This window comes from Scyliorhinus canicula, chromosome 6, assembly GCF_902713615.1.
Source record: "Scyliorhinus canicula chromosome 6, sScyCan1.1, whole genome shotgun sequence".
Lineage (NCBI taxonomy): Eukaryota > Metazoa > Chordata > Chondrichthyes > Carcharhiniformes > Scyliorhinidae > Scyliorhinus > Scyliorhinus canicula.
The window spans coordinates 95,982,311-95,999,458 of NC_052151.1; the positions used below are offsets into that span (position 1 = coordinate 95,982,311).

Sequence of the window (17,148 nt, forward strand, 5' to 3'; positions counted from 1 at the left end):
TTCCCACCCAGCTGCCATTTGAGGCCCTTAGGTGGGCAATTAATGCTCATTTAAGGGCATCTTTCACCTCTGGTGTTCCCCAAATGCTGGGCAGGGTACTCGCCACATGGGAAACCTGAAAAGCAAACCCCTTCCCCCATGATCCCTACTCCCTAATCTTCCTTCCACCTGCCTGGGTCAGTGGTAATCCCAGCCTTTGTGTGGATGTGGTGGCAGCAGCAGTCACTATCAACTTACTGGTGCTGAAGAGTGACCAGCCTCCATTTGTCCAGCAGCTCCAGATGGTTGGGCCTTCTGACCCCCGGATCCTTTATCCCAGTGTAGGCCTGCTGCTGCCCAGGATTGGCACTTGGTCTTTCCGAAAAGAGGTGACACGTGCATCTCACTGACTCCCAAGCCAGAGGGTGAGATCCCTTTTTGCATCCATTAAATACTGTCGGCTGTAAGGAAAATAGTTGTTACTTTTCCTACATTATACTTCAAAAGTAGTTAATTGACTATAACGTGCTTTGGAGCATCCTCAGATCATGAAAGATGTTTTATAAATGCAATGTCTTTCCTTCTATGTGTGACACTTTGGGTATCTAATAAGAACATAAGATCTAAGACCAGGATTAGGCAATTCACCCCCTTGAGCCAACTCCGCATTCAATTTGATCATGGCCTCAACTCCACATCCCTGCCCATTCTCCATAACTCTTCAACCCCATTACTAATTAAAAATCTGTTCTATCCTCCCTAAATTTACTCAATGTCCCGGCATCCACCACACTCTAAGGTAGTGAATTCCGCACATACACGACTCTTTGAGAAAAGTTTTTTTTCCTCATCTCTGTTTTAAAACTGCTAGAATTAATGAATTTTATAACAGGCCCTTAATTGCCAGTTCCTTACTCGAAAGCTCCAAAACCAATTTGACAATATCAGCATACTTTCTGTATTAAGCATCCTGGCTATGACGGACTGGAAACATTACTGAAAGGAAGGACAGTGGACAGGCCATGGCAGGCATTCAAGGAATGAATAGGTGAACTCAAAAAGTTGTTTATTTCTATTTGGCACAAGAGTAGAAAGGAAACTGTGGCCAAATAATGATTTACAAGGTAATTAGAGATAGTACTAGATTCAAAGAAGAGGCACACGGATTAGCAAGGAAAAGCAATAGACCTGAGGATTGGGTACAGTTTAAAATTCAGCAATGGCGGACAAAGGGACTGATTAAGAAGGGGAAAATACAATATGAAAGTAAGCTAGCAGGAACATCAAAATTGACTAAAAGTTTCTATAAGTATATCAAGAGAAAAAGATTGATAAAAACTAATGTAGGCCCCTTACAGTCAGAAATGGCTGAGGAACTAAATTGATATGTTGTTTCTGTCTTCACATTGGAAGACATTAAAAATGTACCAGAAGTTCTGAGAAACTCAAGTTTTAGTGAGGAGCTGAGGGAAATAAATATTAGTAACGAAATGGTTTTGGGGAAATTAATGGGATTGAAGGTGGACAAATCTCCAGGGCCTGATAACCTTCATCCCAGAGTACTTAAGTGGCCCGAGAAATAATAGATCCATTGGTGGTCATTTTCCAAAATTCTTTGGAATCTGAAATGGTTCATACACATTGGAGGGTAGCTAATATAACTATGCTATTCAAAAGGGAGTTAGAGAGAACATAGGAAATTATAGACCAGTGAGCCTAACATCAGTCGTGGGGAAGTTGCTAAAATCCATTATCAAAGATTTCATCGCACATCATTTGGAAAGCAGTGGTATAATCGGACAAAGTCAGCATAGATTTAGGAAATGAAAATCAGGCTTGGCATATCTATTAGAATTCTTTGAAGAGTTAACTAGTAGAGTTGACCGGAAGAACTGGTAGATGCGGTTTATTTAGACTTTCAGAAGGCTTTCGACGAGGTCTCACGTATAAGATTATTATGTAAAGTTAAAACGCATGGGATTACGGGTAGTGTCTTGAGATGGACAGAAAGCTGGTAAGCAAACAGCAAGCAAAAAGTTGGAACAAATGGGTCTTTTTCTGATTGTCAGGCAATGACTAGTGGGTTAACGCGAGGATCTGTGCTAGGACCCCAACTGTTCACAATAAATATTAATAATTTGGACAATGAGGGCAGCACGGTGGCCTAGTGGTTAGCACAGCTGCCTCACGGCGCTGAGTTCCCAGGTTCGATCCCGGCTCTGGGTCACTGTCCTGTGGAGTTTGCACATTATCCCCATGTCTGCGTGGGTTATGCCCCCACAACCCAAAAAAAAATGTGCAGAGTATGTGGATAGACCCCTTAACTGTAAAAAATAATTGGGTAATCTAAATTTAAAAAAATAAATAAATAATAATTTGGACAAGGGAACTATATGACTACATATGAAATTTGCAGATGATACAAAGTTGGGTGGGAGAGTGAGCTGTGAGGAGGATGCAGAGATGTTTCAGCGGGATTTGGACAGGCTGAGTGAGTGGCAAAATGAATGGCAGATGCAGTATAATGTGGATAAATGTGAGGTTATCCGCTTCACCAGCAAAAATAGGAAGGCAGATTATTATTTTGACGGGTGTTAAATGAGAGAGGTGGATCCTCAGCGAGATCTTTGTGTCCTTGTGCATCAGTCACTAAAAGTAAGACACAGGTACAGCAGGCAGTAAAGAAGGTATGTTGGCCTTCATAGCGAGAGGATTTGAGTATAGGAATAGAGATGTTTTACTGCAATTGTATAGGGCATTGATGAGGCCACATCTGGATTATTGTGTGCTGTTTTGGTATCCATTTCTGAGGAAGGATGTTCTTGCTATGGATGGTGGCATGGTAGCACAGTGTTTAGCACTGTTGCTTCACAGCGCCAGTGTCCCAGGTTCGATTTCCGGCTTGGGTTACTGTCTGTGTGGAGTTTGCACATTCTCCCCGTGTCTGTGTGGGTTTCCTCCGGGTGCTCCGGTTTCCTCCCACAAGTCCCGAAAGACTAGCTTGTCAGGTGAATTGGACATTCTGAATTCTCCCTCAGTGTACCCGAACAGACGCCTGAGTGTGGCGACTAGGGTTTTCACAGTAACTTCATTGTAGTGTTAATGTAAGCCTACTTGTGACAATAATAAAGATTATCATTATTATTATGATTATTAAGACGGAGTGCAGTGAAGGTTTACAAGGCAGATTCCTGAGATGGTGGGACTGTCATATGAGAAGAGAATAAATCGGTTAAGATTATTTTCATTAAAGTTTAGAAGAGTGAGAGGGGATCACATAGAAGCTTACAAAATTCTAACTGGATTAGACAGGGTAGATTCAGAAAGAATGTTCCCAATGGTGGGGAGTCCAGAACTAGGGGTCATAGTTTGAGCTGTGTTAGCCTCTTAGGATTGAGGTGAGGAGAAATCTCTTCACCCAGAGAGTGGTGAATCTGTGGTATTTGCTACACAGAAGGTCGTTGAAGCCAAAACATTGTGTAACTTCAGGAAGGAATTAGATATAGCTCTTGGGGCTAAAGGGATCAAGGGATATGGGGGAAAAGTGGGATCAGGGTATTGAACTTGATCAGCCATGATCATAATGAATAGCGGAGCAGGCTTGAAGGGCCGAATGGCCTCCTCCTGCTTCTATTTTCTATGTATGTTTCATCTGCTTCAAATATTTGTCTAATTTTTCCATATAATTCTGTGCTGAAATCTTCTAAGCATGGTTTCCTCTCAGTTGTCTGGAATGTATTAGAAAGGGGAAAACAGGCCACGCACAAATAGCATTCCCTTTAAGATATGAACGTGTGCAGCTGCAAGGCAACCTTAAAGGGACCACACACTGCAACAAAAGGGACATGCTGGGAAATTAGAGGTCAAAACACCCTCAGCATAAATAAATGTCACTGCACCTCTCATCTCATTCTTTTACCGATCATTTCAAATTTGACACTTTGTCACTGATTTCCTAACCAAAGGATATGGGGCGCGATTCTCCCAAAACGGGAGAAATCGTAAGGCTGGCGTCAAACTTGGGCGGGTTTGACGCCAGCGCCCCCCTTCCCGACTGGGAACCGATTCTGGTCCCCGGTCGGGGCTAGCAGCCCGACGCCGTAAGCTCCGGCATCACGGGCTTAACGAATTTCGTTAAGCCCGCTTGCCTGAGTTTGCGCCGGCTGACGCGTCATATGACGTCAGCCGCGCATGCGCGGATTGGAAGACTCCAACCGCGCATGCGCGGATGACGTCATCGCGTATTTGCGCGAAACCCGCGCATGCGCGGGCCGGGATGCCCCTCAGCCGCCCCGCGAATGGATACTGCGGGGCGGCGGAAGGAGAAATAGTGCGCGGGCATCGGGCCCGCTGCCCGCGATCGGTGCCCACCGATCGCGGGCCCATGGCACCCTTGGCACGGCCGTGGTACTGCCGTGCCAATCGGTGCCATGGTTATAAAATGCGAGTTTTTACGGCCGTTTTTATGAACGGCCAGACCAGGTCTGTTTGCCGTTTGTAAAACCAGCGTAAAGGGCTGGGACTTCGGCCCATCTATCAGCTGAGAATCGCTGCCGGCCGTAAAAAAACGGCGGCAGCGATTCGTGTCGGGAGTTGGGCGGGGGGGGGGGGGGGGGGGGGGGAGAATAGCGGGAGGGTGGGAAAAATGTCGGGAAGGCCCTCCCGCTATTCTCTGACCCGTCGTGGGGGGCGGAGAATCGCGCCCCATAATTTTAAAAACTATATTACGTGTCTCTCTGTTCCTTTATGCCATATTTATACATTAGAAGCTTGGATACAGTGGCTCTGTAATTCCTGTAGCAAGGCTCCACCTGCGCGGGAATGGTGGAGTGAACATTAGACCTGCCTGAGCAGGGAGGCCCAGGTCCCCTCTCAAGCTACAGATGTGGGGATCACTTGCAAATGTCGGGTTAGTACACTGTGCTGACTGAAATGACAGAATCTCATAAATTTGAAGGTGACCAAACCTCATTGCGATTAACTACCCGCTTCGGCGACGGGTTGGGATCTTCCAGGGGCCTCAGCAGGAAATTCTAGCTGCTTTGGTTTCACTGAGGTCCTTAAAGGTCAAGGGGTTGAATTCACCCTTGAGGTAAAGAGGTTGGGCAGCATGTTCATGTACGCTCTCCCACTGGAAATTCTCTTTTGGCTGTGGATTTGATGGCATCCTGCTGTGCGTGGCATCAATCCATTTCCCAGTCTCCTGACTGGAGATTTACTCTGCTTGACCCTGATGGGAATTTTGAGGTCATTGTTCCTTTTGCGCGCATCATTCAGCTTTCATCTATCACTCTGAGCTGCCAATCAAGCTGGACCAATCTTATGTACTCTCCACTGTTTGGTTATTGAACATGCAGGCAGCAACCTGGGTGGGTGGGGGGTGGGGGGGGGGGGGGGGGGGGGAGGTGTCATCTCTCTGTCCACTTAACCCGGAATTGGCATGCGGGCAGAAAGAGGGAAAACATATAAAAGTGCTGGTGGCTTCTCCAGCGAAAATAATTATCAAAAAAGAAATTAATCCAAAGAGTAATATCTCAGAAGAAATGTGAACTACAGGAAATTCTGAGTGATTATTTTGTTTGTTTCTGAGCCGTGTTCCTGCCCACATTTTAGTGCTGACAAAGTTGTGGCTGAAGTTGACAACCAAACAAAGTGCTTGAATTGCATTTAGCTTGCACAGTCAACTTGTTATGTGCATCTCTTCCATCACTCTTCCAGCTGAACAGCTTGAATTTCACACAGCAGCATTCTGACAAATGGTAATGTTACCACATACTGAGGTGTGGACTGTGCCATCAAAAGGAGGAGATAAACAGGAATTCAAAAATTGCAGCTAAAGCACTCCTGACCAATTCTAGTACATACATGCTGTGTGTCGTTGGCTTTGAAGTATCAGCAGGAAGTCATGAAAAGATTTGCTGTAATCTCAGCTTCTTTTTCCTATTTTTGCCTCCTCTGGTATGTGTGACAAAACTACTTATGAACAAACAGAGAAACACTGGGCTGGATTCTCCATTCCGGAGACCAAAGACGGGAGGCTGGATTCTCCGATCCCGACGCCGAAACCACGGTTGGCAACGGGGTGGAGAATCCCTGATGACCACCAAATCAGGGATGGGGCGCCGTTTTCGCGATGCTCCAACCCCTGAAAAGGGTGCGGAGAATCTGCGACCTCAGGCCCTGGCCTGAAGCCTGCCCCGTGATGCTCCATTTATGACCAGCCGAGTTCCCGACGGCGTGGGACTCTCATGGTCTCACCCGTCGTGAACTCAGCGTGGCGGCCAGCGCCATCACAGTCGTGGGAGGGCCGATCCACGGCGAGGAGGCTTCAATCAGGGCTGGGGGCACTGTGCGGGGGATGGTCCAGGGTGTGGGAGCCGGCCGAAGGGGGGACTATTTTTGTGGTTCGGGTCCGCGGGCTGCGTCTGCCTTGAAGCACAGCGCAGCCGCTGTAGGCTGCCACCTTGCGCATGCGCGGCAATAGTCCTGGCGATGCTCTGGGTCGTATCGGCTGCTCGAGCTGGGAGCTCTTCGCTGCCTCCATTCTAGCACCCCCCCCCCATCCCCGTCCCCGGAGCTGGGAATCGGTGGTCGTTATGCGCCAATTTTCCTGGCGTAAAACACCACCATTTTCATGCCGGCGTGGGGACTTAGTCTCCCAAACGGAGAATCCTCCCCGGGATTCTCCGTTTGCTGAAGCCGAAATTGGAAAATACGATTGTGTGGAGAATAGGTTCTGATGCCAAAATTGCAGCGGGCGGCGATTTTGTGCCAAATCACAATTTTCCGTCACATCAACAGCGGCGTCAATGCGGTTCGGAACGCGCATACAGTAAATATCATTGACATATTATTAGCAGGCCTGACCTGGCATTCTCCGGGGCCTCAGCCATTCTCCTCCTTCGATGGACCGAGTTCCCAATGGCGAGGTTCACTTGTGCTTTTAAAAACACAAATACTTAATATTAAAACTATCAATTACTCTAGGGTCCTTCTGCCCTGCTCCTCATTACAGCAGAATATAACCATTACAAATGATGAACTGCAAAATAGGATCCAAAAAACACGAAGCGATAAATGTAGTAAATACTTACTGACTGTACTTATCCAATCAGCTGCTTCCACTTGTCTTGCATCTCTTTTGAATCCTGACATCAGGAGATCCAAACAAGCACTCTGCTCTCAGTATCGCTCTTTCTATTGCTGCTTTATCCCCCTGGCTCTGCTCTCAGTCTCACTCTGTTGCTGCGTTATCCCCCTGGCTCTACTCTCAGTCTCACTCTGTTGCTGCTTTATCCCCCTGGCTCTGCTCTCAGTCTCACTCTTTCTGTTGCTGCTTTATCCCCCTGGCTCTGCTCTCAGTCTCACTCTGTTGCTGCTTTATCCCCCTGGCTCTGCTCTCAGTCTCACTCTGTTGCTGCTTTATCCCCCTGGCTCTGCTCTCAGTCTCACTCTGTTGCTGCTTTATCCCCCTGGCTCTGCTCTCAGTCTCACTCTGTTGCTGCTTTATCCCCCTGGCTCTGCTCTCAGTCTCACTCTTTCTGTTGCTGCTTTATCCCCCTGGCTCTGCTCTCAGTCTCACTCTTTCTGTTGCTGCTTTATCCCCTGGCTCTGCTCTCAGTCTCACTCTGTTGCTGCTTTATCCCCCTGGCTCTGCCCTCAGTCTCACTCTGTTGCTGCTTTATCCCCCTGGCTCTGCTCTCAGTCTCACTCTGTTGCTGCGTTATCCCCCTGGCTCTGCTCTCAGTCTCACTCTGTTGCTGCTTTATCCCCCTGGCTCTGCTCTCAGTCTCACTCTTTCTGTTGCTGCTTTATCCCCCTGGCTCTGCTCTCAGTCTCACTCTGTTGCTGCTTTATCCCCCTGGCTCTACTCTCAGTCTCACTCTGTTGCTGCTTTATCCCCCTGGCTCTGCTCTCAGTCTCACTCTTTCTGTTGCTGCTTTATCCCCCTGGCTCTGCTCTCAGTCTCACTCTGTTGCTGCTTTATCCACCTTGCTCTGCTCTCAGTCTCACTCTGTTGCTGCTTTATCCCCCTGGCTCTGCTCTCAGTCTCACTCTGTTGCTGCTTTATCCCCCTGGCTCTGCTCTCAGTCTCACTCTGTTGCTGCTTTATCCCCCTGGCTCTGCTCTCAGTCTCACTCTGTTGCTGCTTTATCCCCCTGGCTCTGCTCTCAGTCTCACTCTGTTGCTGCTTTCTCCACCTGGCTCTACTCTCAGTCTCACTCTGTTGCTGCTTTATCCTCCTGGCTCTACTCTCAGTCTCACTCTGTTGCTGCTTTATCCCCCTGGCTCTGCTCTCAGTCTCACTCTGTTGCTGCTTTATCCCCCTGGCTCTGCTCTCAGTCTCACTCTGTTGCTGCTTTATCCACCTGGCTTTGCCCTCAGTCTCACTCTGTTGCTGCTTTATCCCCCTGGCTCTGCTCTCAGTCTCACTCTGTTGCTGCTTTATCCCCCTGGCTCTGCTCTCAGTCTCACTCTGTTGCTGCTTTATCCCCCTGGCTCTGCTCTCAGTCTCACTCTGTTGCTGCTTATCACCCTGGCTCTGCTCTCAGTCTCACTCTGTTGCTGCTTTATCCCCCTGGCTCTGCTCTCAGTCTCACTCTGTTGCTGCTTTATCCCCCTGGCTCTACTCTCAGTCTCACTCTTTCTGTTGCTCCTTTATCCCCCTGGCTCTGCTCTCAGTCTCACTCTGTTGCTGCGTTATCCCCCTGGCTCTGCTCTCAGTCTCACTCTGCTGCTCCTTTATCCCCCTGGCTCTGCTCTCAGTCTCACTCTGTTGCTGCTTTCTCCCCCTGGCTCTACTCTCAGTCTCACTCTGTTGCTGCTTTATCCCCCTGGCTCTGCTCTCAGTCTCACTCTGTTGCTGCTTTATCCCCCTGGCTCTGCTCTCAGTCTCACTCTGTTGCTGCGTTATCCACCTGGCTTTGCTCTCAGTCTCACTCTGTTGCTGCTTTATCCCCCTGGCTCTGCCCTCAGTCTCACTCTGTTGCTGCTTTATCCCCCTGGCTCTGCTCTCAGTCTCACTCTGTTGCTGCTTTATCCCCCTGGCTCTGCTCTCAGTCTCACTCTGTTGCTGCTTTATCCCCCTGGCTCTGCTCTCAGTCTCACTCTGTTGCTGCTTTATCCCCCTGGCTCTACTCTCAGTCTCACTCTGTTGCTGCTTTATCCCCCTGGCTCTGCTCTCAGTCTCACTCTGTTGCTGCTTTATCCCCCTGGCTCTGCTCTCAGTCTCACTCTGTTGCTGCTTTATCCCCCTGGCTCTGCTCTCAGTCTCACTCTGTTGCTGCTTTATCCCCCTGGCTCTACTCTCAGTCTCACTCTTTCTGTTGCTCCTTTATCCCCCTGGCTCTGCTCTCAGTCTCACTCTGTTGCTGCTTTATCCCCCTGGCTCTGCTCTCAGTCTCACTCTGTTGCTGCTTTATCCCCCTGGCTCTGCTCTCAGTCTCACTCTGTTGCTGCTTTCTCCACCTGGCTCTACTCTCAGTCTCACTCTGTTGCTGCTTTATCCTCCTGGCTCTGCTCTCGGTCTCACTCTGTTGCTGCTTTATCCCCCTGGCTCTGCTCTCAGTCTCACTCTGTTGCTGCTTTATCCACCTGGCTTTGCCCTCAGTCTCACTCTGTTGCTGCTTTATCCCCCTGGCTCTGCTCTCAGTCTCACTCTGTTGCTGCTTTATCCCCCTGGCTCTGCTCTCAGTCTCACTCTGTTGCTGCTTTATCCCCCTGGCTCTGCTCTCAGTCTCACTCTGTTGCTGCTTTATCCCCCTGGCTCTGCTCTCAGTCTCACTCTGTTGCTGCTTTATCCCCCTGGCTCTGCTCTCAGTCTCACTCTGTTGCTGCTTTATCCCCCTGGCTCTGCTCTCAGTCTCACTCTGTTGCTCCTTTATCCCCCTGGCTCTGCTCTCGGTCTCACTCTGTTGCTGCTTTATCCACCTGGCTCTACTCTCAGTCTCACTCTGTTGCTGCTTTCTCCCCCTGGCTCTACTCTCAGTCTCACTCTGTTGCTCCTTTATCCCCCTGGCTCTACTCTCAGTCTCACTCTGTTGCTGCTTTATCCCCCTGGCTCTGCTCTCAGTCTCACTCTGTTGCTGCTTTATCCACCTGGCTGTGCTCTCAGTCTCTTTCTGTTGCTCCTTTATCCCCCTGGCTCTACTCTCAGTCTCACTCTGTTGCTGCGTTATCCCCCTGGCTCTGCTCTCAGTCTCACTCTGTTGCTCCTTTATCCCCCTGGCTCTGCCCTCAGTCTCACTCTGTTGCTGCTTTATCCCCCTGGCTCAGCTTTCAGTCTCACTCTGTTGCTGCTTTATCCCCCTGGCTCTGCTCTCAGTCTCACTCTGTTGCTGCTTTATCCCCCTGGCTCTGCTCTCAGTCTCACTCTGTTGCTGCTTTATCCCCCTGGCTCTGCTCTCAGTCTCACTCTTTCTGTTGCTCCTTTATCCCCCTGGCTCTACTCTCAGTCTCACTCTGTTGCTGCTTTATCCCCCTGGCTCTGCTCTCAGTCTCACTCTGTTGCTGCTTTATCCACCTGGCTTTGCTCTCAGTCTCACTCTGTTGCTGCTTTATCCCCCTGGCTCTGCTCTCAGTCTCACTCTGTTGCTGCTTTATCCCCCTGGCTCTGCTCTCAGTCTCACTCTGTTGCTGCTTTATCCCCCTGGCTCTGCTCTCAGTCTCACTCTGTTGCTACTTTATCCCCCTGGCTCTACTCTCAGTCTCACTCTTTCTGTTGCTCCTTTATCCCCCTGGCTCTGCTCTCAGTCTCACTCTGTTGCTGCTTTCTCCACCTGGCTCTACTCTCAGTCTCACTCTGTTGCTGCTTTATCCCCCTGGCTCTGCTCTCGGTCTCACTCTGTTGCTGCTTTATCCCCCTGGCTTTGCCCTCAGTCTCACTCTGTTGCTGCTTTATCCCCCTGGCTCTGCTCTCAGTCTCACTCTGTTGCTGCTTTATCCCCCTGGCTCTACTCTCAGTCTCACTCTTTCTGTTGCTCCTTTATCCCCCTGGCTCTACTCTCAGTCTCACTCTGTTGCTGCTTTCTCCACCTGGCTCTACTCTCAGTCTCACTCTGTTGCTGCTTTATCCTCCTGGCTCTGCTCTCAGTCTCACTCTTTCTGTTGCTCCTTTATCCCCCTGGCTCTACTCTCAGTCTCACTCTGTTGCTGCTTTATCCCCCTGGCTCTGCTCTCAGTCTCACTCTTTCTGTTGCTCCTTTATCCCCCTGGCTCTACTCTCAGTCTCACTCTGTTGCTGCTTTATCCTCCTGGCTCTGCTCTCAGTCTCACTCTTTCTGTTGCTCCTTTATCCCCCTGGCTCTACTCTCAGTCTCACTCTGTTGCTGCTTTATCCCCCTGGCTCTACTCTCAGTCTCACTCTGTTGCTCCTTTATCCCCCTGGCTCTGCTCTCAGTCTCACTCTGTTGCTGCTTTATCCCCCTGGCTCTACTCTCAGTCTCACTCTGTTGCTGCTTTATCCCCCTGGCTCTGCTCTCAGTCTCACTCTGTTGCTGCTTTATCCCCCTGGCTCTGCTCTCAGTCTCACTCTGTTGCTGCTTTATCCCCCTGGCTCTGCTCTCAGTCTCACTCTGTTGCTCCTTTATCCCCCTGGCTCTGCTCTCGGTCTCACTCTGTTGCTGCTTTATCCCCCTGGCTCTGCTCTCAGTCTCACTCTGTTGCTGCTTTATCCCCCTGGCTCTGCTCTCAGTCTCACTCTGTTGCTGCTTTATCCCCCTGGCTCTGCTCTCAGTCTCACTCTGTTGCTCCTTTATCCCCCTGGCTCTGCTCTCGGTCTCACTCTGTTGCTGCTTTATCCACCTGGCTCTACTCTCAGTCTCACTCTGTTGCTGCTTTCTCCCCCTGGCTCTACTCTCAGTCTCACTCTGTTGCTCCTTTATCCCCCTGGCTCTACTCTCAGTCTCACTCTGTTGCTGCTTTATCCCCCTGGCTCTGCTCTCAGTCTCACTCTGTTGCTGCTTTATCCACCTGGCTGTGCTCTCAGTCTCACTCTGTTGCTGCTTTATCCCCCTGGCTCTGCCCTCAGTCTCACTCTGTTGCTGCTTTATCCCCCTGGCTCTGCTCTCAGTCTCACTCTGTTGCTGCTTTATCCCCCTGGCTCAGCTTTCAGTCTCACTCTGTTGCTGCTTTATCCCCCTGGCTCTGCTCTCAGTCTCACTCTGTTGCTGCTTTATCCCCCTGGCTCTGCTCTCAGTCTCACTCTGTTGCTGCTTTATCCCCCTGGCTCTGCTCTCAGTCTCACTCTGTTGCTGCGTTATCCCCCTGGCTCTGCTCTCAGTCTCACTCTGTTGCTGCTTTATCCACCTGGCTCTGCTCTCAGTCTCACTCTGTTGCTGCTTTATCCCCCTGGCTCTGCTCTCAGTCTCACTCTGTTGCTGCTTTATCCCCCTGGCTCTGCTCTCAGTCTCACTCTGTTGCTGCTTTATCCCCCTGGCTCTGCTCTCAATCTCACTCTGTTGCTGCTTTATCCCCCTGGCTCTACTCTCAGTCTCACTCTGTTGCTGCTTTATCCCCCTGGCTCTGCTCTCAGTCTCACTCTGTTGCTCCTTTATCCCCCTGGCTCTGCTCTCAGTCTCACTCTTTCTGTTGCTGCTTTATCCCCCTGGCTCTGCCCTCAGTCTCACTCTGTTGCTGCTTTATCCCCCTGGCTCTGCTCTCAGTCTCACTCTGTTGCTGCGTTATCCCCCTGGCTCTGCTCTCAGTCTCACTCTGTTGCTCCTTTATCCCCCTGGCTCTGCTCTCAGTCTCACTCTGTTGCTGCTTTATCCCCCTGGCTCTGCTCTCAGTCTCACTCTGTTGCTCCTTTATCCCCCTGGCTCTGCTCTCAGTCTCACTCTGTTGCTGCTTTATCCCCCTGGCTCTGCTCTCAGTCTCACTCTGTTGCTGCTTTATCCACCTTGCTCTGCTCTCAGTCTCACTCTGTTGCTGCTTTATCCACCATGCTGCTCTTCCTCGTGGAATTTTAAGGCCTCAATATCAATCGTTGTCTCATAAATCCCACATTTATAATGGAGTTTGCCTGTAAACCTGTCATGCTGACTGCTCCACTGGTGATTGTATCGTAGTGTTGTAAGCTGTCAGCTCAACTTCTGCCTTGACTTTTTCTATTATTTGGAGAGGGAAACATTAAACTTTCTTCGAGGCATTTAATTTTATATTTTTCATTTTCAAATAATATATTTCAAACAGTAAATGTACATTTATATAAATTATAACAAGGAAAGGATTGAATTTATGTAGTGCTTCTCCTTACCTCTGGATGTCACAAATCACTTTACATCCAATTTAGTTTTTTTTTTTGAACTGTGATCACTATTGTAATGTAGGTAATGCAATGGTCAATTTGTGCACAGCAAGCTGCCACAAAAGAAAAATGCAATGATGACCAGATATTTTGTTTTTGTGATGTTGATTGAAGGATAAATATTGGGCAGGACATCAAAAATAATTCTGCTGCATTTTCTGAAATGTGGGGTTCTTTTTACTCACCTGAGATGTGGCGGATGGAGTCTCGGGTTCAATGTCTCATCCATAAGATGGCACTCCAACAGTGCTGCACCCCCTCGCTGGTGATGTCAACCTTGATTCTTGTACTCAAATCCTGAAATGCAATTTAAATGCAGAACCCTGTGACTCAGACGCAAGAGTCCTATCAGTTGAGCTGACATTAATTTCGCACATTAACCATCTCAGGTTTAGGCATAAAGGCGATCCTCGCCTGGGGATTGGGAGGCAGTCTGCACATTTTGCTGTTGGTGCGACATTTTGCTGACTGGTCCAGTCTGGCAACAGAGGAGTTTATTTAAATGACCCACACCTGCCTCTTCTTTGCTTTCTATGAGGTATTGTTTACTAACATGCTACTTATGTGAATAAGTATAGGGCTGGATTCTCAGACCCAGAATCGCTGGGGGGTGGCATGAATCCCGCCCCCGCCGTCTCCCGAAGTCTCCAGCACCAGAGATTCGGCAGGGGCGGGAATCGCGGCACGCGTGTCGGCGGGGCCACCCAGCGATTCTCCGGCCGGCGATGGGCCGAAGTCCCGCTGCTGTCATGCCAGTCCCGCCGGCGGGAATCAAAACACCTCCCTTACTGGCGGGACTGGCGGCGCGGGCGGGCTCCAGGGTCCTGGGAGGGTGCCCTCACGGTGGCCTGGCCCACGATCAGGGCCCACCGATCGGCGGGTAGGCCTGTGCCGTGGGGGCCCTCTTTTCCTTCCGCATTGACCATAGCCTTCATGATGGCGGACACGGAAGTGACCCCTTCCCCTGCGCATGCGCAGGGATGACACCAGCAGCCACTGACGCTCCGCGCATGCGTGGTCTTCAGCCGGCCGGCAAAGTCCCTTCGGCCCCGGCTGGCGTGGCGCCAAACGCCTTTTCCGCCGGCCTGCGGGGCGCCAACCACTCCGGCGCGGGCCTAGCCCCTCAAGGTTAGGGCTTGGCCCCTAAAGGTGCGGAGAAATCCGCGCCTTTGGGGCGGCCCGACGCCGGAGTGGTTCACCCCACTCCTTCCCGCCGGGACCCCCCGCCCCGCCAGGTAGGGGAGAATCCAGGCCATAATTACCAAAAATGAATCAGAAATAGCAAAAGTTTGCATAATTTCCCTTTGCAATTTCCAGATTTAAACTGACAATCCCAAATTAAATTACTTAGGAATGTGCATTCTTAAACAAAACACTAATTTGCTGTTTGACAAAATCTTTATTGGGAAAAATGTGCTTTTCCAAACAAAAATTGTTGTCATAGCTTTGCAGTCAATTCACTTTTTTCTGTTTGCCCAATGCAGTCACTTATTGGTCAAACTCTCTGGGAGCAATCTAACGGAAAAGCTCCTGAGTGTGGTCGTGAGGGGAAAATACTGGGAGTTTCCCGACAGCCGACCCGGCAATCTATAAGCGGTATCTAACCTTAATTGGTCCATTTAACAAGGCCCCATGGCTTCACGCTGCCAACGACTGTCCTGCTCACTGATTCGTTGAGACTGAAATCGCAAGCTCCCCCCACCGTCTCCTCCACCCCTGCTAACGAGGGGGAGCAGCACTTCAACCGATCCCTCAGAGGGAATCCCACACAGCATGCAACCATGCCACCAAGGAGACAGTCTAACCTGGCCCAACTGCTAGACATGGTGGATTGGCAATGTGATACCCTGTTCCCCTGAGGGCTGAGTGGGTCAGTCACAGTGCAGCCAGTTCTGCCTGGGAGGAAGAGGCAGTGGTGGTCAGCGTGCGGACCGTGACCAGCGCTACATGCAACATCATTAATTTCACAGATCTGTGCGAATTTGCGCAAGGTGGCGACCCAAAAAAGGAGCCATCGAAGGTAAAGCTGCACCTATATGATGAGATGATGCTCACCCCAAGAGGATAGACTAAGCTAAGAACCCAATGCAATGGGGGGAAAAAATGTACAGTTGCATGTGATAATATGCATGAAGCAATTTTGTACATAATGTTATGCCTGACCTCCGACCACTAGGGGACAGTGTAAACCCATCACATGACCCTATAGACTGGGAGTTGAGGGTAGGTCGTGCTGGAGGATAGACGTATTTTGCAGTAGCTCTACCAAGGCATGGAATGCACTGCCTGTGGTAGTAGTTGAGTCGGAAAAATTAGGGACCTTCAAGCGGCTATTGGATAGGTACTTGGATTAGGGTAGAATAATGGAGTGTAGGTTAACTTCTTAAGGGCAGCACGGTAGCATTGTGGATAGCACAATTGCTTCACAGCTCCAGGGTCCCAAGTTCGATTTCGACTTGGGTCACTGTCTGTGTGGACATAGAACATAGAACATAGAACATAGAACATAGAACATAGAACATAGCTCCCCGTGCACACATCCTCCCCGTGACTGCGTGGATTTCCTCCGGGTACTCCGGTTTCCTCCCACAGTCCAAAGATGTGCAGGTTGGGTGGATTGGCCATGAAAAATTGTCCAAAATTCTATGATTAACCTAGGACAAAAGTTCGGCGCAACATCGTGGGCCGAAGGGCCTGTTCTGTGCTGTATTTCTCTATTCTACTCTATTCTATTTATTGTTTGTATAGTGTTAGTGGTTCATTATTTTATTTATCCTCGTTATCCTCGCATGCAGTTGTTCTATAATAAATTACTTAAACTAGATGTTCTGTAGTTCATCATTCACTTCGCAAGTCTACAGAACATGACATTCCAGATAGTAGACACTAAGCAAAACCCTCTCATCTCATCTGAAATGAATCAAAAAGCTTGGACTAGTAACCCTCCATGTACCAGAAGAGATTCACAGTGCTTCACACACATCAAGTCATGATTGCCGAAAAGGATTCAGTGCTTGGATGCCTTCCTGATTAATACCATTTTGAAGTAGAACACATGGTTCTCATGTCCAGCCTGAAAGTCAAGATAAAGGAGCTACAGATTGGATTAGCAGCATTGTAGCAGGGAAAAAACCTGGAGTGTGTTTTAGATCCAAAGGGCTTCAATAAAACATTTAGCAGATCTCACTAGCCCATGCCAGAAATATGAAGAAATATTGCTGCAACATGCCAAGGCAAAGGTCCTTACCACCATTGATGTGAAGGATGGATATTGGCAAGTGAAGTTGGATAAAGTAGTGGTTTTCAGCCTACAATCTGGATGTCATTTGGGAGGTGCAGATGGTTGCTCATGCCGTTTGGCATTTCCACTGCTCTGGATGAATATCAACGCTGACAGCATGAGATAATCAATGATCTTCCAGCATTGGAAACAATTCTGGTTGATCTGTTATTCTATGGATGTGGAGATATGGTGGAAGAAGCCAGCACAGATCATGAGGTTGTTAGAGAGAGATAGACAGATGTACCTGATGCTGAACAAGAAAAAAATTCAACTGGAGATGATCAAAGTCAAGTTAATAGGTCATGTACTGATAAGGTGCGAAAGTAGCAGTGTTGCTGCAACCCGCTGCTGTGAATGTGGTGCAATGATTTGTTGGGTTTGTGGAGTACCTAGCGAGTTTTTGCCCAATTTGTCATCAGCGTGTGACCTCTACAAAAGCTCGCTGCAGAGGATGTTCAATGTACTGGGGCACAGAACAAGAAGTAGGTTTTACTTGCATCAAGCAATTAGTGATGGCAAGATGTGTGCTGACGTATCACAATGTCAGTGATTGGAGCAACCCTCATGCAGCAATACAACC

General features: G+C 49.2%; 1 protein-coding gene across 1 annotated transcript in view; it reads left to right on the plus strand.

Annotated features, from left to right (window-relative positions):
• Window positions 1-17,148, plus strand: part of LOC119967323 (synaptotagmin-like protein 2) — a 572,979-nt gene that overhangs the window by 186,064 nt on the left and 369,767 nt on the right. The window lies entirely within an intron of this gene.